Source organism: Scomber japonicus, chromosome 12, assembly GCF_027409825.1.
Source record: "Scomber japonicus isolate fScoJap1 chromosome 12, fScoJap1.pri, whole genome shotgun sequence".
NCBI classification, from domain to species: domain Eukaryota; kingdom Metazoa; phylum Chordata; class Actinopteri; order Scombriformes; family Scombridae; genus Scomber; species Scomber japonicus.
The window spans coordinates 367,501-390,680 of record NC_070589.1 but is presented as its reverse complement, the minus strand read 5'-3'; the positions used below and the strand labels follow the sequence as shown (position 1 = coordinate 390,680).

The window sequence follows — 23,180 nt, the reverse complement described above, 5'->3', positions numbered from 1 at the left end:
ATAGCATAGTGGCAGAACCGCTAGCTCAAGCAATAATTAAAGACAAGGAAATAGTAGGAATAAAAACACCCACAAACTGTTCTATCAAAATAACACAATACGCGGATGACATTACAATAACAATCAAATCAGGGAAAGGCATAGACAAAATCATGGAACACTTCAAAACTTACAGCATGGCTTCAGGCGCGAAAATAAACATAACTAAATCGGAGATAGGTATAATTGGAAAGGTGGAAGACTATGTAAATAAATGGGGATTTGGGGAAAACACGGGGTGTAGGAAAATACTGGGTGTATATATAGGAGAGAATGAGAGTGAGGCTAGGGACAGAGGGTGGAGGGAAATGATAGGGAAAGTGCAGAGTAGTCTAAATTTATGGCGAGCAAGAGGGTTAACACTGAAAGGAAAGGTAATTGTAGTTAATGCTTTGATACTGTCAAAAATTAACCACATTTTGGGAACCTGTGAGCTGCCGCAATGGGCTCTAAAAGCGCTGACAGCAGCAATCTCCTCCTTCCTCTGGAGGGGAAAGGGAAATTCGATTGCTCACAGAGTGTTAATTGCTAAAAAAAGGGAGGGGGGTTTAGGACTAATTGACATCGGTGCCAAAAGAGATGCACTTAGGATCAAAATTGTTAAGAATTTTCTTGATTCGGACCGGCAGTACCCCTGGGAGGACTGGATGGCGAGCTATCTGGCTGAGTACGGGGAGAGAGACGCGTACAATCTGTGCGCCCTCCTCCCCGGAAAAGCCAGGAGCCGCCTACCTGGCTTCTACCAGGAGGTACTAGAGGCATGGGGCAAAATTCTGCCCCACCTCTGGCCCAAGTGCAGGAATAAAGAGCATGTGCTGCAGTTACCTTTCCTTGACAGTCCTTTTTTTTGTGCGGGGGGAGGGTTCTAACCAGCGGTCCTATGCGGGCTGCTGGTTTGACCAGGGTGGGAGATATAATCGATGGGAGGGGTGAGTTTAACATAGATTTAATTTGTGGAAAACTAAAAGGAAAAAATGTTAGTTATAGGAAAGGAAATATAATAAAACTTAAAGGAAAGTTTGAACAGGCTCTTGACCCTACGTGGCGGAGCATGTTGAAGGAGAAAGAGAAAGATACCAGAGCCGCCCTTCCCCAGCTACAACTCAAGCAAAAGGACATAAAGGAAATAAATACAAGAACCTGGTACCGGTCATTAATACATCTCATCAAAAGGCCCCCCACAGCAGAGAAATACTGGAAGGAAAAATACCCTAACATGGACATCTCATCTATATGGTCAAACCTGGACATACCAATTATGGACAACAATACAATAAACATGGATTTTAACATTCGACACAGAAGGATTTACACAGGGATTATATTACATCAGATCAACAAAGAAAAATATTCAAGAACATGCACCGTTTGCAATAAAGAATCAGAGGACTTGGAACATATCTTCAACACATGCACAGAATCAAAACAGTTTCAGTCATACATCAGGACCATATTAGAGACTCACTGCAACTTCACAACACACACTGATACAGATTGGTCATGGGCTTGGACATTTGGAATCACAGGAAAACACACAAACAGGAACAATACACTCATCAACTCCATCCTAGCATTCGGCAGAAAATCTTTATGGACAAGACGGAATCACCAATTATTTGACAACAAAACAATAAATGTTACAAGATATTTTCAGAACACATTCACAGCTCACCTCAGGACCATATTTCTAGCAGACCAAGACACTTTTCATCAGCAGTTCAACAGTCACAATAATTATGTAAAAGTAATGGAAGGGAAAAATGTATGTCTTAGGGGTTTTATGTTGGGGTAGTTATTGTCTACATCTATTTTTTGTATTGTTTCTTTTATTTGGTCATCTATATGATTATTATTATTAGTTTTATTATTATTATTTTGACACATAGTGTTATGGTGGCTATGTGTCTTTTTGTTTAGTTAAAGGGGGTGTTTCGTGTTTCATGTCTTTAATGTTGGTTTTTATGTTTGTCTTGTCAGATTGAATGTATGCAAATTGAGAATGTGATTTATTTTTTGTTAGTATTTCTTTTGGCACATAGTGTTATTGTGGCTATGTGTCTTTTTGTTTGGTTAAAGGGGGTGTTTCATGTCTTTAATGTTGGTTTGTATGTTTGTCTTGTCAGCTTGTATGTATGTAAATTGAGAATGTGATTTATTTGTTAGTATTTCTTTTGGCACATAGTGTTATTGTGGCTATGTGTATTTTTGTTTAGTTAAAGGGGGTGTTTCATGTCTTTAATGTTGGTTTTTATGTTTGTTTTGTCAGCTGGAATGTATATAAAATAAGATCATGATATATTTTTGATAATAAAAGATAAAAAAAAAAAAACACGCCCGATCTCGTCTGATCTCGGAAGCTAAGCAGGGTCGGGCCTGGTTAGTACTTGGATGGGAGACCGCCTGGGAATACCAGGTGCTGTAAGCTTTTTTTCCCTCTCAGCTGTCACCAAAGGAGGGCGCTGTTGCTCCATCACCGCACACAGGGCTTTGAGGAACAAAAGCTGCAATCATTCCAGCTGTGTCTGAATGCACGCCAGAGAGGTGGCACTGAGACGCCTCACTTTCCAAGTAGTTTTTAGGGTTCCAGTTCTAACTGTTACAGCCTGTAAAAAGCCTGCAATCATCCCGCATGTACACAAATGGCCTGAGGAACAAGGTTGCAGTCCTTCCAGCTGTGTGTTTCTCCGCAGAAAAAAAAAAACTATTTCTATCAAAGTACTGTTAAAGGATAGCATGTGTTTGATGGCTGAGACACCATTATCCGCCACTCAGCTGGTGTGAGCAACTGTCAGTGGTGTCACAGCATGTTTAAATGGGCTTTCTGCGGCCTGTTTCGTAGCTTACGGCCATACCACCCTGAACACGCCCGATCTCGTCTGATCTCGGAAACTAAGCAGGGTCGGGCCTGGTTAGTACTTGGATGGGAGACCGCCTGGGAATACCAGGTGCTGTAAGCTTTTTTTCCCTGTCAGCTGTCACCAAAGGAGGGCGCTGTTGCTCCATCACCGCACACAGGGCTTTGAGGAACAAAAGCTGCAATCATTCCAGCTGTGTCTGAATGCACGCCAGAGAGGTGGCACTGAGACGCCTCACTTTCCAAGTAGTTTTTAGGGTTCCAGTTCTCACTGTTACAGCCTGTAAAAAGCCTGCAATCATCCCGCATGTACACAAATGGCCTGAGGAACAAGGTTGCAGTCCTTCCAGCTGTGTGTTTCTCCGCAGAAAAAAAAAACTATTCCTATCAAAGTACTGTTAAAGGATAGCATGTGTTTGATGGCTGAGACACCATTATCCGCCACTCAGCTGGTGTGAGCAACTGTCAGTGGTGTCACAGCATGTTTAAATGGGCTTTCTGCGGCCTGTTTCGTAGCTTACGGCCATACCACCCTGAACACGCCCGATCTCGTCTGATCTCGGAAGCTAAGCAGGGTCGGGCCTGGTTAGTACTTGAATGGGAGACCGCCTGGGAATACCAGGTGCTGTAAGCTTTTTTTCCCTGTCAGCTGTCACCAAAGGAGGGCGCTGTTGCTCCATCACCGCACACAGGGCTTTGAGGAACAAAAGCTGCAATCATTCCAGCTGTGTCTGAATGCACGCCAGAGAGGTGGCACTGAGACGCCTCACTTTCCAAGTAATTTTTAGGGTTCCAGTTCTCACTGTTACAGCCTGTAAAAAGCCTGCAATCATCCCGCATGTACACAAATGGCCTGAGGAACAAGGTTGCAGTCCTTCCAGCTGTGTGTTTCTCCGCAGAAAAAAAAAACTATTCCTATCAAAGTACTGTTAAAGGATAGCATGTGTTTGATGGCTGAGACACCATTATCCGCCACTCAGCTGGTGTGAGCAACTGTCAGTGGTGTCACAGCATGTTTAAATGGGCTTTCTGCGGCCTGTTTCGTAGCTTACGGCCATACCACCCTGAACACGCCCGATCTCGTCTGATCTCGGAAGCTAAGCAGGGTCGGGCCTGGTTAGTACTTGGATGGGAGACCGCCTGGGAATACCAGGTGCTGTAAGCTTTTTTTCCCTCTCAGCTGTCACCAAAGGAGGGCGCTGTTGCTCCATCACCGCACACAGGGCTTTGAGGAACAAAAGCTGCAATCATTCCAGCTGTGTCTGAATGCACGCCAGAGAGGTGGCACTGAGACGCCTCACTTTCCAAGTAGTTTTTAGGGTTCCAGTTCTCACTGTTACAGCCTGTAAAAAGCCTGCAATCATCCCGCATGTACACAAATGGCCTGAGGAACAAGGTTGCAGTCCTTCCAGCTGTGTGTTTCTCCGCAGAAAAAAAAAAACTATTCCTATCAAAGTACTGTTAAAGGATAGCATGTGTTTGATGGCTGAGACACCATTATCCGCCACTCAGCTGGTGTGAGCAACTGTCAGTGGTGTCACAGCATGTTTAAATGGGCTTTCTGCGGCCTGTTTCGTAGCTTACGGCCATACCACCCTGAACACGCCCGATCTCGTCTGATCTCGGAAGCTAAGCAGGGTCGGGCCTGGTTAGTACTTGGATGGGAGACCGCCTGGGAATACCAGGTGCTGTAAGCTTTTTTTCCCTCTCAGCTGTCACCAAAGGAGGGAGCTGTTGCTCCATCACCGCACACAGGGCTTTGAGGAACAAAAGCTGCAATCATTCCAGCTGTGTCTGAATGCACGCCAGAGAGGTGGCACTGAGACGCCTCACTTTCCAAGTAGTTTTTAGGGTTCCAGTTCTCACTGTTACAGCCTGTAAAAAGCCTGCAATCATCCCGCATGTACACAAATGGCCTGAGGAACAAGGTTGCAGTCCTTCCAGCTGTGTGTTTCTCCGCAGAAAAAAACAACTATTCCTATCAAAGTACTGTTAAAGGATAGCATGTGTTTGATGGCTGAGACACCATTATCCGCCACTCAGCTGGTGTGAGCAACTGTCAGTGGTGTCACAGCATGTTTAAATGGGCTTTCTGCGGCCTGTTTCGTAGCTTACGGCCATACCACCCTGAACACGCCCGATCTCGTCTGATCTCGGAAGCTAAGCAGGGTCGGGCCTGGTTAGTACTTGGATGGGAGACCGCCTGGGAATACCAGGTGCTGTAAGCTTTTTTTCCCTCTCAGCTGTCACCAAAGGAGGGAGCTGTTGCTCCATCACCGCACACAGGGCTTTGAGGAACAAAAGCTGCAATCATTCCAGCTGTGTCTGAATGCACGCCAGAGAGGTGGCACTGAGACGCCTCACTTTCCAAGTAGTTTTTAGGGTTCCAGTTCTCACTGTTACAGCCTGTAAAAAGCCTGCAATCATCCCGCATGTACACAAATGGCCTGAGGAACAAGGTTGCAGTCCTTCCAGCTGTGTGTTTCTCCGCAGAAAAAAACAACTATTCCTATCAAAGTACTGTTAAAGGATAGCATGTGTTTGATGGCTGAGACACCATTATCCGCCACTCAGCTGGTGTGAGCAACTGTCAGTGGTGTCACAGCATGTTTAAATGGGCTTTCTGCGGCCTGTTTCGTAGCTTACGGCCATACCACCCTGAACACGCCCGATCTCGTCTGATCTCGGAAGCTAAGCAGGGTCGGGCCTGGTTAGTACTTGGATGGGAGACCGCCTGGGAATACCAGGTGCTGTAAGCTTTTTTTCCCTCTCAGCTGTCACCAAAGGAGGGCGCTGTTGCTCCATCACCGCACACAGGGCTTTGAGGAACAAAAGCTGCAATCATTCCAGCTGTGTCTGAATGCACGCCAGAGAGGTGGCACTGAGACGCCTCACTTTCCAAGTAGTTTTTAGGGTTCCAGTTCTAACTGTTACAGCCTGTAAAAAGCCTGCAATCATCCCGCATGTACACAAATGGCCTGAGGAACAAGGTTGCAGTCCTTCCAGCTGTGTGTTTCTCCGCAGAAAAAAAAAAACTATTTCTATCAAAGTACTGTTAAAGGATAGCATGTGTTTGATGGCTGAGACACCATTATCCGCCACTCAGCTGGTGTGAGCAACTGTCAGTGGTGTCACAGCATGTTTAAATGGGCTTTCTGCGGCCTGTTTCGTAGCTTACGGCCATACCACCCTGAACACGCCCGATCTCGTCTGATCTCGGAAGCTAAGCAGGGTCGGGCCTGGTTAGTACTTGGATGGGAGACCGCCTGGGAATACCAGGTGCTGTAAGCTTTTTTTCCCTGTCAGCTGTCACCAAAGGAGGGCGCTGTTGCTCCATCACCGCACACAGGGCTTTGAGGAACAAAAGCTGCAATCATTCCAGCTGTGTCTGAATGCACGCCAGAGAGGTGGCACTGAGACGCCTCACTTTCCAAGTAATTTTTAGGGTTCCAGTTCTCACTGTTACAGCCTGTAAAAAGCCTGCAATCATCCCGCATGTACACAAATGGCCTGAGGAACAAGGTTGCAGTCCTTCCAGCTGTGTGTTTCTCCGCAGAAAAAAAAAACTATTCCTATCAAAGTACTGTTAAAGGATAGCATGTGTTTGATGGCTGAGACACCATTATCCGCCACTCAGCTGGTGTGAGCAACTGTCAGTGGTGTCACAGCATGTTTAAATGGGCTTTCTGCGGCCTGTTTCGTAGCTTACGGCCATACCACCCTGAACACGCCCGATCTCGTCTGATCTTGGAAGCTAAGCAGGGTCGGGCCTGGTTAGTACTTGGATGGGAGACCGCCTGGGAATACCAGGTGCTGTAAGCTTTTTTTCCCTCTCAGCTGTCACCAAAGGAGGGCGCTGTTGCTCCATCACCGCACACAGGGCTTTGAGGAACAAAAGCTGCAATCATTCCAGCTGTGTCTGAATGCACGCCAGAGAGGTGGCACTGAGACGCCTCACTTTCCAAGTAGTTTTTAGGGTTCCAGTTCTCACTGTTACAGCCTGTAAAAAGCCTGCAATCATCCCGCATGTACACAAATGGCCTGAGGAACAAGGTTGCAGTCCTTCCAGCTGTGTGTTTCTCCGCAGAAAAAAAAAAACTATTCCTATCAAAGTACTGTTAAAGGATAGCATGTGTTTGATGGCTGAGACACCATTATCCGCCACTCAGCTGGTGTGAGCAACTGTCAGTGGTGTCACAGCATGTTTAAATGGGCTTTCTGCGGCCTGTTTCGTTGCTTACGGCCATACCACCCTGAACACGTATGCGCGCGCAGTGGAGGCAGCCAGAAGCAAACCAGTTGGAGCATAGAGGATCGCGGACCTCTGTTTGGATTTATTTCATATGTTTTCTTTCTTTTCCTTTATTATCCTATTATTTTCCGTGCATCCTAAGTTAGTTTTGTGTGTGGACTTTTTCCCCCCGGCAGTTTTTACTGTTCGGGGGAGAGTTTTTCTTTATTTCTTTATGTATGGATAATAACATGGCAACGAACACGGCGACGGAAAAAACGGCTACGAAATCGGATCACGGACTTAATATAAAGCAAGCAGAAATGGGAGAGGAAGGGAATGAATGGGAGCTTGTTAAAAATAAAGAGCAAAGGAGTAAGAGGAGGAATATTGAAAGAAACAGGAAAGAAAACGCGGAAGTGGCTGCCTCCGTCATGTTGGCGGGAGAGAGAGGAGAGAGAGCGCAGCAAGCGAAGGATACCGGCCGTGCGCCGCGGAACGGGACCGGCCCGAGAGCTCCTGGGGCTGGAGTTACATCGAGGGAGGCTGGGAGAGAAGGCCTGAGAAGGCCCGAGAGAAAAGGAGCTCCAGGAGCGGCGGCAGAGAAGGAGAAAGGCATGTCGGGGGGCGAGCGAGCAGCGAGCGCCGGAGCGGAAAAAGAGGGAGAGAGAGCGACGGGAACAGCTGGAGAGAGAGAGCAGCAACAGGAGACAGCGAAAGAGGAGGCCAGGAAAGCATACAACAGAGAGCTGACGGTGAGTTTGGAGGTTACTGGGAATGAGGAGGTTCCAGTCCTTGAACTAATGCGAGCGATCAGAGCTCTGTGTGGGGGGCTTATAGCGTGTAGAGCGACCGGTACCAGGAGTTATGAAATCACGATGTCTCATGTCAAAGGGAAGGAGCGGCTCCTAGATGGATTTAAAATAGGCAACTGTAATATTTTTGTAAAAGATTTATGTAATGATGAGTTGATGGTGTCTTTTTTAAATCTGCCAGCTTATATAACAGACGAAGAAATATTACAAAAATTAGAAGGGTGGGGTGTCTCGGCTGCATCCGCCATTAGGAGGCGGATGTGGCCGGGCACTCAGATAGCAGACGGTACACGTTTCCTTAAAGTAAAATTCACTGAGAAAGTACAATCACTGCCATACTCTGCACGTTTTGAAACAGCTATGGGACCAGAATATTTTAGAGTCATCCATGACAGGCAAGCGAAGGTTTGCAGGATGTGTCTCCAGCCGGGGCACATCCTGAGGGATTGTCCTGATTTTTCCTGTCACAAGTGTGGAGTACAGGGGCATTATGCGAGGGAGTGCAGCAACCAACAGAGAAAGACTAAAAAATGTGAGGTGTGCTGGAACCCAGTGAATGAATGTAATTGTAACTACAGTGAATCTGAAGCGGTGGTGGAGTCCGGATCGGAGGAGCTTTACAGTGAAGCGGAGGACATGAGTGAGGAGGAGGAGGAAGGAGAGGAGGCCGGAGTGGGGGGCAGCGGCACCACGGACGGAGCTGGCAGAGAGGCTCTCTCTCAGGGGGGGGCACTGAGTCCTAATAATGCTGCACAGAGCCTAAATGTGGAAATTGGCTCAAGCATGGATGGTCTGAGCATAGACTCAGGCCTACACCAGGGAGTAAGGGGCAGAGGCGGCAATGGGCTCGTGGAGAGGCCAGAGCCATCTCAAGCCTCAGACTCAATGGAAGTGGGGGAAACCCCGAGTGACCCGCAGCCTGTGGCAGCCGTACCCCCCAGAGAGCCAGCCTCGGCAACCACCATGGTCCTCCGCCGTTTGGGCAGATCAGACAGTGACTCCGAGATGGACTTCACCACCATTAAAAATCTTAGGAAGCAGCACACCTCTAATAAAGCATTGATCAGTAAAAGAAGGAAAAAAGATAAGGGAAAATAATGATTAAGCTTAATTTGTAACAATCCTTTCTTTTCTAATAATCATGTTGTTGCTGCACTCTCTTAATGTCAACGGGCTCCGCACTTGTGACAGGATGAATGCAATACTGTCCAGTCCGAGCTGCGACATCCTCTGCCTCCAAGAGACGAGGTGGGATGAAAGCAGCCTTGAGGCAGCAACTAAAGTATATAAAGTGGAAATATATTATAATAACGGCACTAATAAATCTTGTGGTATAGCAACCCTAATAAATAGTAATAATATAAAGTACAGTAAAGTAATTTATAAAGACGATAAAGGAAGAATATTAATTATAGATATCGACGTAAATAATAACACGTATAGAATAATTAATCTATATGCCTATAACTGTGAGAAGGAAAGGAAGGGTTTGTTTAACAAATTAGGAAGATGGGTAAACAATAGAACTATAATAATAGGTGATTTTAATACAGTATTAACCAAATCAGATATTTCAATAAATAATGTATATAAAAATGACATAAGTAGAACAGCTCTTTATGATTTAATGGATAGTCACAATTTAATAGATATATGGAGGATACAAAACAAATTTAAAAGAGAATTCTCAAGGAGACAGGTGGTCAAAGGGAAACTCAGGCAGTCTAGAATTGACCTGTGTTTGGCTGCAGCGGACACAGTGAAACAAATCAACAAGATACATTACAGTTACAATTCCTGGAGCGATCATGCCACTGTCATATGCCAACTGGGTGCTGAAGGAGGGATCAAGGGAGGAGGCACCTGGTGCCTCAACTCCAGCCTCCTAACAGACCCGGTATATATTAATAAAATTAAAAAATTACTTAATTATGCAAGAACAGAAATGCAAATAGATAATAATTATATAGACAGATGGGATAATATAAAAGAAAGAATTAAAAAAGTGAGTATTAATTATAGCAAAGAGAAAAGATGGAAAGAAAAACAAGAAGAACAGAATATTAGAAAGCAGCTAGAAGAAGAAGTCATATTATTAGATAATCAAAAAAATAGAAGCTGTGAAATGTATGAATGTTACAAAAATCAATTAAACAGCATAGAAAAGAAAAAATGTAAAGGAGCAGCAATAAGGTGCAGGTTCCAAAATTTGGTGGAGGGTGAAAGGTGCACTGCGTTTTTTTTGGGGTTGGAAAAACAAAAACAGAACAAAACTGTAATAGAAGAACTTAAAGATCAAGATAACAACATCCATAAAGACAAAATAAAAATACTAGAAATTATAAAAGACTATTATACAAACTTATTTAAGGAGGGGGGAAGTGATATAGAGAAAACTGAAGAAATTCTAACCTACTTAGATAAAAAGATAGATATGGAGGATAAAGTGTGGTGTGACAGCAAATTAACAAAGGAAGAAATTGAATATGCAATCAAAAACTTAAACAAAAATAAAAGTCCTGGGAGCGACGGTCTAACGGCTGACTTCTACATAAAATTTAGTGAACAGATGGCCCCCCTGTTACTCGACCTCTACCATACAATGCAAAAACAACAAGAAACACCCAAATCATTCACTACAGGTATGATAACAGTAATATACAAGAACAAAGGTGACAGAAACGAAATATCCAATTATAGACCAATAAGCCTACTAAACACAGATTACAAGATACTTTCCAAAACATTGGCCAATAGATTAAAACAGACTCTAGATCAGATAATCAGTCCAAATCAAGCATACAGCATACCAAACAGGGACATCCAAGATTCAATTGCTACAATAAGAGATACAGTAAGAGGGATGACAGTACAGGGGGGCCTTTTGTTAACAATAGATTTAGAAAAAGCTTTTGATAGAGTGGAACACCAGTTTTTATTCAAGGTTTTAGCAGAATTAGGTTATGGGCAGGGTTTTATAAATTGGATACAGCTTCTTTACAATAATGCAAAAAGTGTAATAAAATGCAATGGTACAATAACAGACAGTTTCCCCATAAAAAGATCAGTGAGGCAAGGCTGCCCATTATCAGCGCTATTATACAGCATAGTGGCAGAACCGCTAGCTCAAGCAATAATTAAAGACAAGGAAATAGTAGGAATAAAAACACCAACAAACAGTTCTATCAAAATATCACAATACGCGGATGACATTACAATAACAATCAAATCAGGGAAATGCATAGACAAAATCATGGAACACTTCAAAACGTACAGCATGGCTTCAGGCGCGAAAATAAACATAACTAAATCTGAGATAGGCAAAATAGGAAAGGTGGAAAACTATGTAAATAAATGGGGATTTGGGGAAAACACGGGGTGTAGGAAAATACTGGGTGTATATATAGGAGAGAATGAGAGTGAGGCTAGGGACAGAGGGTGGAGGGAAATGATAGGGAAAGTGCAGAGTAGTTTAAATTTATGGCGAGCAAGAGGGTTAACACTGAAAGGAAAGGTAATTGTAGTTAATGCTTTGATACTGTCAAAAATTAACCACATTTTGGGAACCTGTGAGCTGCCGCAATGGGCTCTAAAAACGCTGGCCACAGCAATCTCCTCCTTCCTCTGGAGGGGAAAGGGAAATTCGATTGCTCACAGAGTGTTAATTGCTAAAAAAAGGGAGGGGGGTTTAGGACTAATTGACATCGGTGCCAAAAGAGACGCACTTAGGATCAAAATTGTTAAGAATTTTCTTGATTCGGACCGGCAGTACCCCTGGGAGGACTGGATGGCGAGCTATCTGGCTGAGTACGGGGAGAGAGACGCGTACAACCTGTGCGCCCTCCTCCACGGAAAAGCCAGGAGCCGCCTACCTGGTTTCTACCAGGAGGTACTAGAGGCATGGGGCAAAATTCTGCCCCACCTCTGGCCCAAGTGCAGGAATAAAGAGCATGTGCTGCAGTTACCTTTCCTTGACAGTCCATTTTTTATGTGTGGGGGGAGGGTTCTAACCAGCGGTCCTATGCGGGCTGCTGGTTTGACCAGGGTGGGAGACATAATCGATGGGAGGGGTGCTTTTAACATAGATATAGTTTGTGGAAAACTAAAAGAAAAAAATGTTAGTTATAGGAAAGGAAATATAACAAAACTTAAAGGAAAGTTTGAACAGGCTCTCGACCCTACGTGGCGGAGCCTGTTGAAGGAGAAAGGGAAAGATACCAGAGCCGCCCTTCCCCAGCTACAACTCAAGCAAAAGGACAAAGCAAAGGACATAAAAGAAATAAGCACAAGAACCTGGTACCGGACATTAATACACCTCATCAAAAGGCCCCCCACAGCAGAGAAATATTGGAAAGAAAATTACACCAACATGGACATCAAAACTATATGGACAAACCTGGACATACCACTCATGGACAACACTACAATAAACATGGACTTCAACATTCGACACAGACGGATTTACACAGGGATTATTTTACACCAGATCAACAAAGAAAAATATTCAAGAACATGCACCGTTTGCAATAAAGAATCAGAGGACTTGGGACATATTTTCAACACATGCACAGAATCAAAACATTTTCAGTCATACATCAGGACCATATTAGAGACTCACTGCAACTTCACAACACACACTGATACAGATTGGTCATGGGCTTGGACATTTGGAATCACAGGAAAACATACAAACAGGAACAATACACTCATCAACTCCATCCTAGCATTCGGCAGAAAATCATTATGGACAAGAAGGAATCACCAATTATTTGACAACAAAACAATAAATGTTACAAGATATTTTCAGAACATATTCACAGCTCACCTCAGGACCATATTTCTAGCAGACCAAGACACTTTTCATCAGCAGTTCAACAGTCACAATAATTTGGTAAAAGTAATGGAAGGGAAAAACGTATGTCTGGTGTTATAAAAAAACTTAGGGGTGTTATGTTGGGGTAGTTATTGTCTACATTTACTTTCTGTAACTTTTCTTTTTTTTTATTGTCATCTATATGATTTTTTATTAGTAGTATTATTATTATTTTGACACATAGTGTTATGGTGGTTATGTGTCTTTTTTTGTTGGGATAAGGGTGTGTGTCATGTCTTTAATGTTGGGTTTTATGTTTGTCTCGTCAGCTTGAATGTATGTAAATTGTGAATGTGATTTAATTTTAGTATTTCTTTTGGCACATAGTGTTAATGTGGCTATGTGTCCTTTTGGTTGGGATAAGGGGGTGTGTCATGTCTTTAATGTTGGTTTTTATGTTTGTCTTGTCAGCTTGAATGTATGTAAATTGAGAATGTGACTTATTTTTATTTTTTCTCTTGGCACATAGTGTTAGTGTGGCTATGTGTCTTTTTGTTTAGTTAAAGGGGGTGTTTCATGTCTTTAATGTTGGTTTTTATGTTTCTTTCATCACCTGGAATGTATATAAAATAAGATCGTGATATATTTTTGATAATAAAAGATAAAAAAAAAAAAACACGCCCGATCTCGTCTGATCTCGGAAGCTAAGCAGTGTCGGGCCTGGTTAGTACTTGGATGGGAGACCGCCTGGGAATACCAGGTGCTGTAAGCTTTTTTTCCCTTTCAGCTGTCACCAAAGGAGGGCGCTGTTGCTCCATCACCGCACACAGGGCTTTGAGGAACAAAAGCTGCAATCATTCCAGCTGTGTCTGAATGCACGCCAGAGAGGTGGCACTGAGACGCCTCACTTTCCAAGTAGTTTTTAGGGTTCCAGTTCTCACTGTTACAGCCTGTAAAAAGCCTGCAATCATCCCGCATGTACACAAATGGCCTGAGGAACAAGGTTGCAGTCCTTCCAGCTGTGTGTTTCTCCGCAGAAAAAAAACAACTATTCCTATCAAAGTACTGTTAAAGGATAGCATGTGTTTGATGGCTGAGACACCATTATCCGCCACTCAGCTGGTGTGAGCAACTGTCAGTGGTGTCACAGCATGTTTAAATGGGCTTTCTGCGGCCTGTTTCGTAGCTTACGGCCATACCACCATGAATACGCCCGATCTCGTCTGATCTCGGAAGCTAAGCAGGGTCCGGCCTGGTTAGTACTTGGATGGGAGACCGCCTGGGAATACCAGGTGCTGTAAGCTTTTTTTCCCTCTCAGCTGTCACCAAAGGAGGGCGCTGTTGCTCCATCACCGCACACAGGGCTTTGAGGAACAAAAGCTGCAATCATTCCAGCTGTGTCTGAATGCACGCCAGAGAGGTGGCACTGAGACGCCTCACTTTCCAAGTAGTTTTTAGGGTTCCAGTTCTCACTGTTACAGCCTGTAAAAAGCCTGCAATCATCCCGCATGTACACAAATGGCCTGAGGAACAAGGTTGCAGTCCTTCCAGCTGTGTGTTTCTGCGCAGAAAAAAAAAACTATTCCTATCAAAGTACTGTTAAAGGATAGCATGTGTTTGATGGCTGAGACACCATTATCCGCCACTCAGCTGGTGTGAGCAACTGTCAGTGGTGTCACAGCATGTTTAAATGGGCTTTCTGCGGCCTGTTTCATAGCTTACGGCCATACCACCCTGAACACGCCCGATCTCGTCTGATCTCGGAAGCTAAGCAGGGTGGGGCCTGGTTAGTACTTGGATGGGAGACCGCCTGGGAATACCAGGTGCTGTAAGCTTTTTTTCCCTCTCAGCTGTCACCAAAGGAGGGCGCTGTTGCTCCATCACCGCACACAGGGCTTTGAGGAACAAAAGCTGCAATCATTCCAGCTGTGTCTGAATGCACGCCAGAGAGGTGGCACTGAGACGCCTCACTTTCCAAGTAGTTTTTAGGGTTCCAGTTCTCACTGTTACAGCCTGTAAAAAGCCTGCAATCATCCCGCATGTACACAAATGGCCTGAGGAACAAGGTTGCAGTCCTTCCAGCTGTGTGTTTCTCCGCAGAAAAAAAAAACTATTCCTATCAAAGTACTGTTAAAGGATAGCATGTGTTTGATGGCTGAGACACCATTATCCGCCACTCAGCTGGTGTGAGCAACTGTCAGTGGTGTCACAGCATGTTTAAATGGGCTTTCTGCGGCCTGTTTTGTAGCTTACGGCCATACCACCCTGAACACGCCCGATCTCGTCTGATCTCGGAAGCTAAGCAGGGTCGGGCCTGGTTAGTACTTGGATGGGAGACCGCCTGGGAATACCAGGTGCTGTAAGCTTTTTTTCCCTCTCAGCTGTCACCAAAGGAGGGCGCTGTTGCTCCATCACCGCACACAGGGCTTTGAGGAACAAAAGCTGCAATCATTCCAGCTGTGTCTGAATGCACGCCAGAGAGGTGGCACTGAGACGCCTCACTTTCCAAGTAGTTTTTAGGGTTCCAGTTCTCACTGTTACAGCCTGTAAAAAGCCTGCAATCATCCCGCATGTACACAAATGGCCTGAGGAACAAGGTTGCAGTCCTTCCAGCTGTGTGTTTCTCCGCAGAAAAAAAACAACTATTCCTATCAAAGTACTGTTAAAGGATAGCATGTGTTTGATGGCTGAGACACCATTATCCGCCACTCAGCTGGTGTGAGCAACTGTCAGTGGTGTCACAGCATGTTTAAATGGGCTTTCTGCGGCCTGTTTCGTAGCTTACGGCCATACCACCCTGAACACGCCCGATCTTGTCTGATCTCGGAAGCTAAGCAGGGTCGGGCCTGGTTAGTACTTGGATGGGAGACCGCCTGGGAATACCAGGTGCTGTAAGCTTTTTTTCCCTCTCAGCTGTCACCAAAGGAGGGCGCTGTTGCTCCATCACCGCACACAGGGCTTTGAGGAACAAAAGCTGCAATCATTCCAGCTGTGTCTGAATGCACGCCAGAGAGGTGGCACTGAGACGCCTCACTTTCCAAGTAGTTTTTAGGGTTCCAGTTCTCACTGTTACAGCCTGTAAAAAGCCTGCAATCATCCCGCATGTACACAAATGGCCTGAGGAACAAGGTTGCAGTCCTTCCAGCTGTGTGTTTCTCCGCAGAAAAAAAAAACTATTTCTATCAAAGTACTGTTAAAGGATAGCATGTGTTTGATGGCTGAGACACCATTATCCGCCACTCAGCTGGTGTGAGCAACTGTCAGTGGTGTCACAGCATGTTTAAATGGGCTTTCTGCGACCTGTTTCGTCGCTTACGGCCATACCACCCTGAACATGCCCGATCTCGTCTGATCTTGGAAGCTAAGCAGGGTCGGGCCTGGTTAGTACTTGGATGGGAGACCGCCTGGGAATACCAGGTGCCCTAAGCTTTTTTTCCCTCTCAGCTGTCACCAAAGGAGGGCGCTGTTGCTCCATCACCGCACACAGGGCTTTGAGGAACAAAAGCTGCAATCATTCCAGCTGTGTCTGAATGCACGCCAGAGAGGTGGCACTGAGACGCCTCACTTTCCAAGTAGTTTTTAGGGTTCCAGTTCTCACTGTTACAGCCTGTAAAAATCCTGCAATCATCCCGCATGTACACAAATGGCCTGAGTAACAAGGTTGCAGTCCTTCCAGCTGTGTGTTTCTCCGCAAAAAAAAAAAAACTATTTCTATCAAAGTACTGTTAAAGGATAGCATGTGTTTGATGGCTGAGACACCATTATCCGCCACTCAGCTGGTGTGAGCAACTGTCAGTGGTGTCACAGCATGTTTAAATGGGCTTTCTGCGGCCTGTTTCGTAGCTTACGGCCATACCACCCTGAACACGCCCGATCTCGTCTGATCTCGGAAGCTAAGCAGGGTCGGGCCTGGTTAGTACTTGGATGGGAGACCGCCTGGGAATACCAGGTGCTGTAAGGTTTTTTTCCCTCTCAGCTGTCACCAAAGGAGGGCGCTGTTGCTCCATCACCGCACACAGGGCTTTGAGGAACAAAAGCTGCAATCATTCCAGCTGTGTCTGAATGCACGCCAGAGAGGTGGCACTGAGACGCCTCACTTTCCAAGTAGTTTTTAGGGTTCCAGTTCTCACTGTTACAGCCTGTAAAAAGCCTGCAATCATCCCGCATGTACACAAATGGCCTGAGGAACAAGGTTGCAGTCCTTCCAGCTGTGTGTTTCTCCGCAGAAAAAAAAAACTATTCCTATCAAAGTACTGTTAAAGGATAGCATGTGTGTGATGGCTGAGACACCATTATCCGCCACTCAGCTGGTGTGAGCAACTGTCAGTGGTGTCACAGCATGTTTAAATGGGCTTTCTGCGGCCTGTTTCGTAGCTTACGGCCATACCACCCTGAACACGCCCGATCTCGTCTGATCTCGGAAGCTAAGCAGGGTCGGGCCTGGTTAGTACTTGGATGGGAGACCGCCTGGGAATACCAGGTGCTGTAAGCATTTTTTCCCTCTCAGCTGTCACCAAAGGAGGGCGCTGTTGCTCCATCACCGCACACAGGACTTTGAGGAACAAAAGCTGCAATCATTACAGCTGTGTCTGAATGCACGCCAGAGAGGTGGCACTGAGACGCCTCACTTTCCAAGTAGTTTTTAGGGTTCCAGTTCTCACTGTTACAGCCTGTAAAAAGCCTGCAATCATCCCGCATGTACACAAATGGCCTGAGGAACAAGGTTGCAGTCCTTCCAGCTGTGTGTTTCTCCGCAGAAAAAAAACAACTATTCCTATCGAAGTACTGTTAAAGGATAGCATGTGTTTGATGGCTGAGACACCATTATCCGCCACTCAGCTGGTGTGAGCAACTGTCAGTGGTGTCACAGCATGTTTAAATGGGCTTTCTGCGGCCTGTTTCGTAGCTTACGGCCATACCACCCTGAACACGCCCGATCTCGTCTGATCTCGGAAGCTAAGCAGGGTCGGGCCTGGTTAGTACTTGGATGGGAGACCGCCTGGGAATACCAGGTGCTGTAAGCATTTTTTCCCTCTCAGCTGTCACCAAAGGAGGGCGCTGTTGCTCCATCACCGCACACAGGACTTTGAGGAACAAAAGCTGCAATCATTACAGCTGTGTCTGAATGCACGCCAGAGAGGTGGCACTGAGACGCCTCACTTTCCAAGTAGTTTTTAGGGTTCCAGTTCTCACTGTTACAGCCTGTAAAAAGCCTGCAATCATCCCGCATGTACACAAATGGCCTGAGGAACAATGTTGCAGTCCTTCCAGCTGTGTGTTTCTCCGCAGAAAAAAAAAAACTATTCCTATCAAAGTACTGTTAAAGGATAGCATGTGTTTGATGGCTGAGACACCATTATCCGCCACTCAGCTGGTGTGAGCAACTGTCAGTGGTGTCACAGCATGTTTAAATGGGCTTTCTGCGGCCTGTTTCGTCGCTTACGGCCATACCACCCTGAACACGCCCGATCTCGTCTGATCTCGGAAGCTAAGCAGGGTCGGGACTGGTTAGTACTTGGATGGGAGACCGCCTGGGAATACCAGGTGCCCTAAGCTTTTTTTCCCTCTCAGCTGTCACCAAAGGAGGGCGCTGTTGCTCCATCACCGCACACAGGGCTTTGAGGAACAAAAGCTGCAATCATTCCAGCTGTGTCTGAATGCACGCCAGAGAGGTGGCACTGAGACGCCTCACTTTCCAAGTACTTTTTAGGGTTCCAGTTCTCACTGTTACAGCCTGTAAAAATCCTGCAATCATCCCGCATGTACACAAATGGCCTGAGTAACAAGGTTGCAGTCCTTCCAGCTGTGTGTTTCTCCGCAGAAAAAAAAAACTATTTCTATCAAAGTACTGTTAAAGGATAGCATGTGTTTGATGGCTGAGACACCATTATCCGCCACTCAGCTGGTGTGAGCAACTGTCAGTGGTGTCACAGCATGTTTAAATGGGCTTTCTGCGGCCTGTTTCGTAGCTTACGGCCATACCACCCTGAACACGCCCGATCTCGTCTGATCTCGGAAGCTAAGCAGGGTCGGGCCTGGTTAGTACTTGGATGGGAGACCGCCTGGGAATACCAGGTGCTGTAAGCTTTTTTTCCCTCTCAGCTGGCACCAAAGGAGGGCGCTGTTGCTCCATCACCGCACACAGGGCTTTGAGGAACAAAAGCTGCAATCATTCCAGCTGTGTCTGAATGCACGCCAGAGAGGTGGCACTGAGACGCCTCACTTTCCAAGTAGTTTTTAGGGTTCCAGTTCTCACTGTTACAGCCTGTAAAAATCCTGCAATCATCCCGCATGTACACAAATGGCCTGAGTAACAAGGTTGCAGTCCTTCCAGCTGTGTGTTTCTCCGCAGAAAAAAAAAACTATTTCTATCAAAGTACTGTTAAAGGATAGCATGTGTTTGATGGCTGAGACACCATTATCCGCCACTCAGCTGGTGTGAGCAACTGTCAGTGGTGTCACAGCATGTTTAAATGGGCTTTCTGCGGCCTGTTTCGTAGCTTACGGCCATACCACCCTGAACACGCCCGATCTCGTCTGATCTCGGAAGCTAAGCAGGGTCGGGCCTGGTTAGTACTTGGATGGGAGACCGCCTGGGAATACCAGGTGCTGTAAGCTTTTTTTCCCTCTCAGCTGTCACCAAAGGAGGGCGCTGTTGCTCCATCACCGCACACAGGGCTTTGAGGAACAAAAGCTGCAATCATTCCAGCTGTGTCTGAATGCACGCCAGAGAGGTGGCACTGAGACGCCTCACTTTCCAAGTAGTTTTTAGGGTTCCAGTTCTCACTGTTACAGCCTGTAAAAAGCCTGCAATCATCCCGCATGTACACAAATGGCCTGAGGAACAAGGTTGCAGTCCTTCCAGCTGTGTGTTTCTCCGCAGAAAAAAAAAACTATTCCTATCAAAGTACTGTTAAAGGATAGCATGTGTTTGATGGCTGAGACACCATTATCCGCCACTCAGCTGGTGTGAGCAACTGTCAGTGGTGTCACAGCATGTTTAAATGGGCTTTCTGCGGCCTGTTTCGTAGCTTACGGCCATACCACCCTGAACACGCCCGATCTCGTCTGATCTCGGAAGCTAAGCAGGGTCGGGCCTGGTTAGTACTTGGATGGGAGACCGCCTGGGAATACCAGGTGCTGTAAGCTTTTTTTCCCTCTCAGCTGGCACCAAAGGAGGGCGCTGTTGCTCCATCACCGCACACAGGGCTTTGAGGAACAAAAGCTGCAATCATTCCAGCTGTGTCTGAATGCACGCCAGAGAGGTGGCACTGAGACGCCTCACTTTCCAAGTAGTTTTTAGGGTTCCAGTTCTCACTGTTACAGCCTGTAAAAAGCCTGCAATCATCCCGCATGTACACAAATGGCCTGAGGAACAAGGTTGCAGTCCTTCCAGCTGTGTGTTTCTCCGCAGAAAAAAAACAACTATTCCTATCAAAGTACTGTTAAAGGATAGCATGTGTTTGATGGCTGAGACACCATTATCCGCCACTCAGCTGGTGTGAGCAACTGTCAGCGGTGTCACAGCATGTTTAAATGGGCTTTCTGCGGCCTGTTTCGTCGCTTACGGCCATACCACCCTGAACACGCCCGATCTCGTCTGATCTCGGAAGCTAAGCAGGGTCGGGCCTGGTTAGTACTTGGATGGGAGACCGCCTGGGAATACCAGGTGCTGTAAGCTTTTTTTCCCTCTCAGCTGTCACCAAAGGAGGGCGCTGTTGCTCCATCACCGCACACAGGGCTTTGAGGAACAAAAGCTGCAATCATTCCAGCTGTGTCTGAATGCACGCCAGAGAGGTGGCACTGAGACGCCTCACTTTCCAAGTAGTTTTTAGGGTTCCAGTTCTCACTGTTAGTTCCTGTTAAAAACCTGCAATCATCCCGCATGTACACAAATGGCCTGAGGAACAAGGTTGCAGTCCTTCCAGCTGTGTGTTTCTCCGCAGAAAAAAAACAACTATTCCTATCAAAGTACTGTTAAAGGATAGCATGTGTTTGATGGCTGAGACACCATTATCCGCCACTCAGCTGGTGTGAGCAACTGTCAGTGGTGTCACAGCATGTTTAAATGGGCATTCTGCGGCCTGTTTCGTCGCTTACGGCCATACCACCCTGAACACGCCCGATCTCGTCTGATCTCGGAAGCTAAGCAGGGTCGGGCCTGGTTAGTACTTGGATGGGAGACCGCCTGGGAATACCAGGTGCTGTAAGCTTTTTTTCCCTCTCAGCTGTCACCAAAGGAGGGCGCTGTTGCTCCATCACCGCACACAGGGCTTTGAGGAACAAAAGCTGCAATCATTCCAGCTGTGTCTGAATGCACGCCAGAGAGGTGGCACTGAGACGCCTCACTTTCCAAGTAGTTTTTAGGGTTCCAGTTCTCACTGTTACAGCCTGTAAAAAGCCTGCAATCATCCCGCATGTACACAAATGGCCTGAGGAACAAGGTTGCAGTCCTTCCAGCTGTGTGTTTCTCCGCAGAAAAAAAACAACTATTCCTATCAAAGTACTGTTAAAGGATAGCATGTGTTTGATGGCTGAGACACCATTATCCGCCACTCAGCTGGTGTGAGCAACTGTCAGTGGTGTCACAGCATGTTTAAATGGGCTTTCTGCGGCCTGTTTCGTAGCTTACGGCCATACCACCCTGAACACGCCCGATCTTGTCTGATCTCGGAAGCTAAGCAGGGTCGGGCCTGGTTAGTACTTGGATGGGAGACCGCCTGGGAATACCAGGTGCTGTAAGCTTTTTTTCCCTCTCAGCTGTCACCAAAGGAGGGCGCTGTTGCTCCATCACCGCACACAGGGCTTTGAGGAACAAAAGCTGCAATCATTCCAGCTGTGTCTGAATGCACGCCAGAGAGGTGGCACTGAGACGCCTCACTTTCCAAGTAGTTTTTAGGGTTCCAGTTCTCACTGTTACAGCCTGTAAAAAGCCTGCAATCATCCCGCATGTACACAAATGGCCTGAGGAACAAGGTTGCAGTCCTTCCAGCTGTGTGTTTCTCCGCAGAAAAAAAAAACTATTTCTATCAAAGTACTGTTAAAGGATAGCATGTGTTTGATGGCTGAGACACCATTATCCGCCACTCAGCTGGTGTGAGCAACTGTCAGTGGTGTCACAGCATGTTTAAATGGGCTTTCTGCGACCTGTTTCGTCGCTTACGGCCATACCACCCTGAACACGCCCGATCTCGTCTGATCTTGGAAGCTAAGCAGGGTCGGGCCTGGTTAGTACTTGGATGGGAGACCGCCTGGGAATACCAGGTGCCCTAAGCTTTTTTTCCCTCTCAGCTGTCACCAAAGGAGGGCGCTGTTGCTCCATCACCGCACACAGGGCTTTGAGGAACAAAAGCTGCAATCATTCCAGCTGTGTCTGAATGCACGCCAGAGAGGTGGCACTGAGACGCCTCACTTTCCAAGTAGTTTTTAGGGTTCCAGTTCTCACTGTTACAGCCTGTAAAAATCCTGCAATCATCCCGCATGTACACAAATGGCCTGAGTAACAAGGTTGCAGTCCTTCCAGCTGTGTGTTTCTCCGCAAAAAAAAAAAAACTATTTCTATCAAAGTACTGTTAAAGGATAGCATGTGTTTGATGGCTGAGACACCATTATCCGCCACTCAGCTGATGTGAGCAACTGTCAGTGGTGTCACAGCATGTTTAAATGGGCTTTCTGCGGCCTGTTTCGTAGCTTACGGCCATACCACCCTGAACACGCCCGATCTCGTCTGATCTCGGAAGCTAAGCAGGGTCGGGCCTGGTTAGTACTTGGATGGGAGACCGCCTGGGAATACCAGGTGCTGTAAGCTTTTTTTCCCTCTCAGCTGTCACCAAAGGAGGGCGCTGTTGCTCCATCACCGCACACAGGGCTTTGAGGAACAAAAGCTGCAATCATTCCAGCTGTGTCTGAATGCACGCCAGAGAGGTGGCACTGAGACGCCTCACTTTCCAAGTAGTTTTTAGGGTTCCAGTTCTCACTGTTACAGCCTGTAAAAAGCCTGCAATCATCCCGCATGTACACAAATGGCCTGAGGAACAAGGTTGCAGTCCTTCCAGCTGTGTGTTTCTCCGCAGAAAAAAAAAAACTATTCCTATCAAAGTACTGTTAAAGGATAGCATGTGTTTGATGGCTGAGACACCATTATCCGCCACTCAGCTGGTGTGAGCAACTGTCAGTGGTGTCACAGCATGTTTAAATGGGCTTTCTGCGGCCTGTTTCGTCGCTTACGGCCATACCACCCTGAACACGCCCGATCTCGTCTGATCTCGGAAGCAAAGCAGGGTCGGGCCTGGTTAGTACTTGGATCGGAGACCGCCTGGGAATAGCAGGTGCTGTAAGCTTTTTTTCCCTCTCAGCTGTCACCAAAGGAGGGCGCTGTTGCTCCATCACCGCACACAGGGCTTTGAGGAACAAAAGCTGCAATCATTC

The 23,180-nt window shown here is 46.4% G+C and overlaps 26 non-coding genes across 26 annotated transcripts; all 26 read left to right on the top strand.

The window, feature by feature from the left end:
• Positions 1 to 2,877: 2,877 nt before the first annotated feature.
• Positions 2,878 to 2,996, top strand: LOC128370636 (5S ribosomal RNA). The gene has a single exon (XR_008322724.1). It is a non-coding gene; the product is annotated as a 5S ribosomal RNA (ribosomal RNA).
• Positions 2,997 to 3,408: 412 nt separating this feature from the next.
• LOC128370509 (5S ribosomal RNA) lies at positions 3,409 to 3,527 on the top strand. The gene has a single exon (XR_008322606.1). It is a non-coding gene; the product is annotated as a 5S ribosomal RNA (ribosomal RNA).
• Positions 3,528 to 3,939: 412 nt separating this feature from the next.
• On the top strand, positions 3,940 to 4,058 carry LOC128369884 (5S ribosomal RNA). Its single transcript, XR_008322048.1, has one exon. It is a non-coding gene; the product is annotated as a 5S ribosomal RNA (ribosomal RNA).
• Positions 4,059 to 4,471: 413 nt separating this feature from the next.
• LOC128369872 (5S ribosomal RNA) lies at positions 4,472 to 4,590 on the top strand. The gene has a single exon (XR_008322037.1). It is a non-coding gene; the product is annotated as a 5S ribosomal RNA (ribosomal RNA).
• Positions 4,591 to 5,002: 412 nt separating this feature from the next.
• Positions 5,003 to 5,121, top strand: LOC128369860 (5S ribosomal RNA). The gene has a single exon (XR_008322026.1). It is a non-coding gene; the product is annotated as a 5S ribosomal RNA (ribosomal RNA).
• A 412-nt stretch (positions 5,122 to 5,533) lies between these two features.
• Positions 5,534 to 5,652, top strand: LOC128370694 (5S ribosomal RNA). The gene has a single exon (XR_008322780.1). It is a non-coding gene; the product is annotated as a 5S ribosomal RNA (ribosomal RNA).
• Positions 5,653 to 6,065: 413 nt separating this feature from the next.
• LOC128370683 (5S ribosomal RNA) lies at positions 6,066 to 6,184 on the top strand. The gene has a single exon (XR_008322769.1). It is a non-coding gene; the product is annotated as a 5S ribosomal RNA (ribosomal RNA).
• Positions 6,185 to 6,596: 412 nt separating this feature from the next.
• Positions 6,597 to 6,715, top strand: LOC128370565 (5S ribosomal RNA). The gene has a single exon (XR_008322658.1). It is a non-coding gene; the product is annotated as a 5S ribosomal RNA (ribosomal RNA).
• Positions 6,716 to 13,937: 7,222 nt separating this feature from the next.
• LOC128369911 (5S ribosomal RNA) lies at positions 13,938 to 14,056 on the top strand. Its single transcript, XR_008322073.1, has one exon. It is a non-coding gene; the product is annotated as a 5S ribosomal RNA (ribosomal RNA).
• Positions 14,057 to 14,468: 412 nt separating this feature from the next.
• Positions 14,469 to 14,587, top strand: LOC128370506 (5S ribosomal RNA). Its single transcript, XR_008322603.1, has one exon. It is a non-coding gene; the product is annotated as a 5S ribosomal RNA (ribosomal RNA).
• Positions 14,588 to 14,999: 412 nt separating this feature from the next.
• Positions 15,000 to 15,118, top strand: LOC128370671 (5S ribosomal RNA). The gene has a single exon (XR_008322758.1). It is a non-coding gene; the product is annotated as a 5S ribosomal RNA (ribosomal RNA).
• Positions 15,119 to 15,531: 413 nt separating this feature from the next.
• LOC128370605 (5S ribosomal RNA) lies at positions 15,532 to 15,650 on the top strand. Its single transcript, XR_008322695.1, has one exon. It is a non-coding gene; the product is annotated as a 5S ribosomal RNA (ribosomal RNA).
• Positions 15,651 to 16,062: 412 nt separating this feature from the next.
• LOC128369922 (5S ribosomal RNA) lies at positions 16,063 to 16,181 on the top strand. Its single transcript, XR_008322084.1, has one exon. It is a non-coding gene; the product is annotated as a 5S ribosomal RNA (ribosomal RNA).
• A 413-nt stretch (positions 16,182 to 16,594) lies between these two features.
• Positions 16,595 to 16,713, top strand: LOC128370593 (5S ribosomal RNA). The gene has a single exon (XR_008322684.1). It is a non-coding gene; the product is annotated as a 5S ribosomal RNA (ribosomal RNA).
• Positions 16,714 to 17,125: 412 nt separating this feature from the next.
• Positions 17,126 to 17,244, top strand: LOC128370505 (5S ribosomal RNA). The gene has a single exon (XR_008322602.1). It is a non-coding gene; the product is annotated as a 5S ribosomal RNA (ribosomal RNA).
• Positions 17,245 to 17,657: 413 nt separating this feature from the next.
• On the top strand, positions 17,658 to 17,776 carry LOC128370502 (5S ribosomal RNA). Its single transcript, XR_008322600.1, has one exon. It is a non-coding gene; the product is annotated as a 5S ribosomal RNA (ribosomal RNA).
• A 413-nt stretch (positions 17,777 to 18,189) lies between these two features.
• Positions 18,190 to 18,308, top strand: LOC128369924 (5S ribosomal RNA). The gene has a single exon (XR_008322086.1). It is a non-coding gene; the product is annotated as a 5S ribosomal RNA (ribosomal RNA).
• Positions 18,309 to 18,720: 412 nt separating this feature from the next.
• LOC128370660 (5S ribosomal RNA) lies at positions 18,721 to 18,839 on the top strand. The gene has a single exon (XR_008322747.1). It is a non-coding gene; the product is annotated as a 5S ribosomal RNA (ribosomal RNA).
• A 412-nt stretch (positions 18,840 to 19,251) lies between these two features.
• LOC128370648 (5S ribosomal RNA) lies at positions 19,252 to 19,370 on the top strand. The gene has a single exon (XR_008322736.1). It is a non-coding gene; the product is annotated as a 5S ribosomal RNA (ribosomal RNA).
• A 412-nt stretch (positions 19,371 to 19,782) lies between these two features.
• Positions 19,783 to 19,901, top strand: LOC128370635 (5S ribosomal RNA). The gene has a single exon (XR_008322723.1). It is a non-coding gene; the product is annotated as a 5S ribosomal RNA (ribosomal RNA).
• A 413-nt stretch (positions 19,902 to 20,314) lies between these two features.
• On the top strand, positions 20,315 to 20,433 carry LOC128370623 (5S ribosomal RNA). The gene has a single exon (XR_008322712.1). It is a non-coding gene; the product is annotated as a 5S ribosomal RNA (ribosomal RNA).
• Positions 20,434 to 20,846: 413 nt separating this feature from the next.
• On the top strand, positions 20,847 to 20,965 carry LOC128370611 (5S ribosomal RNA). The gene has a single exon (XR_008322701.1). It is a non-coding gene; the product is annotated as a 5S ribosomal RNA (ribosomal RNA).
• Positions 20,966 to 21,378: 413 nt separating this feature from the next.
• On the top strand, positions 21,379 to 21,497 carry LOC128370604 (5S ribosomal RNA). The gene has a single exon (XR_008322694.1). It is a non-coding gene; the product is annotated as a 5S ribosomal RNA (ribosomal RNA).
• A 412-nt stretch (positions 21,498 to 21,909) lies between these two features.
• Positions 21,910 to 22,028, top strand: LOC128369902 (5S ribosomal RNA). Its single transcript, XR_008322066.1, has one exon. It is a non-coding gene; the product is annotated as a 5S ribosomal RNA (ribosomal RNA).
• Positions 22,029 to 22,441: 413 nt separating this feature from the next.
• LOC128370599 (5S ribosomal RNA) lies at positions 22,442 to 22,560 on the top strand. Its single transcript, XR_008322690.1, has one exon. It is a non-coding gene; the product is annotated as a 5S ribosomal RNA (ribosomal RNA).
• Positions 22,561 to 22,973: 413 nt separating this feature from the next.
• On the top strand, positions 22,974 to 23,092 carry LOC128369938 (5S ribosomal RNA). Its single transcript, XR_008322099.1, has one exon. It is a non-coding gene; the product is annotated as a 5S ribosomal RNA (ribosomal RNA).
• Positions 23,093 to 23,180: the final 88 nt, after the last annotated feature.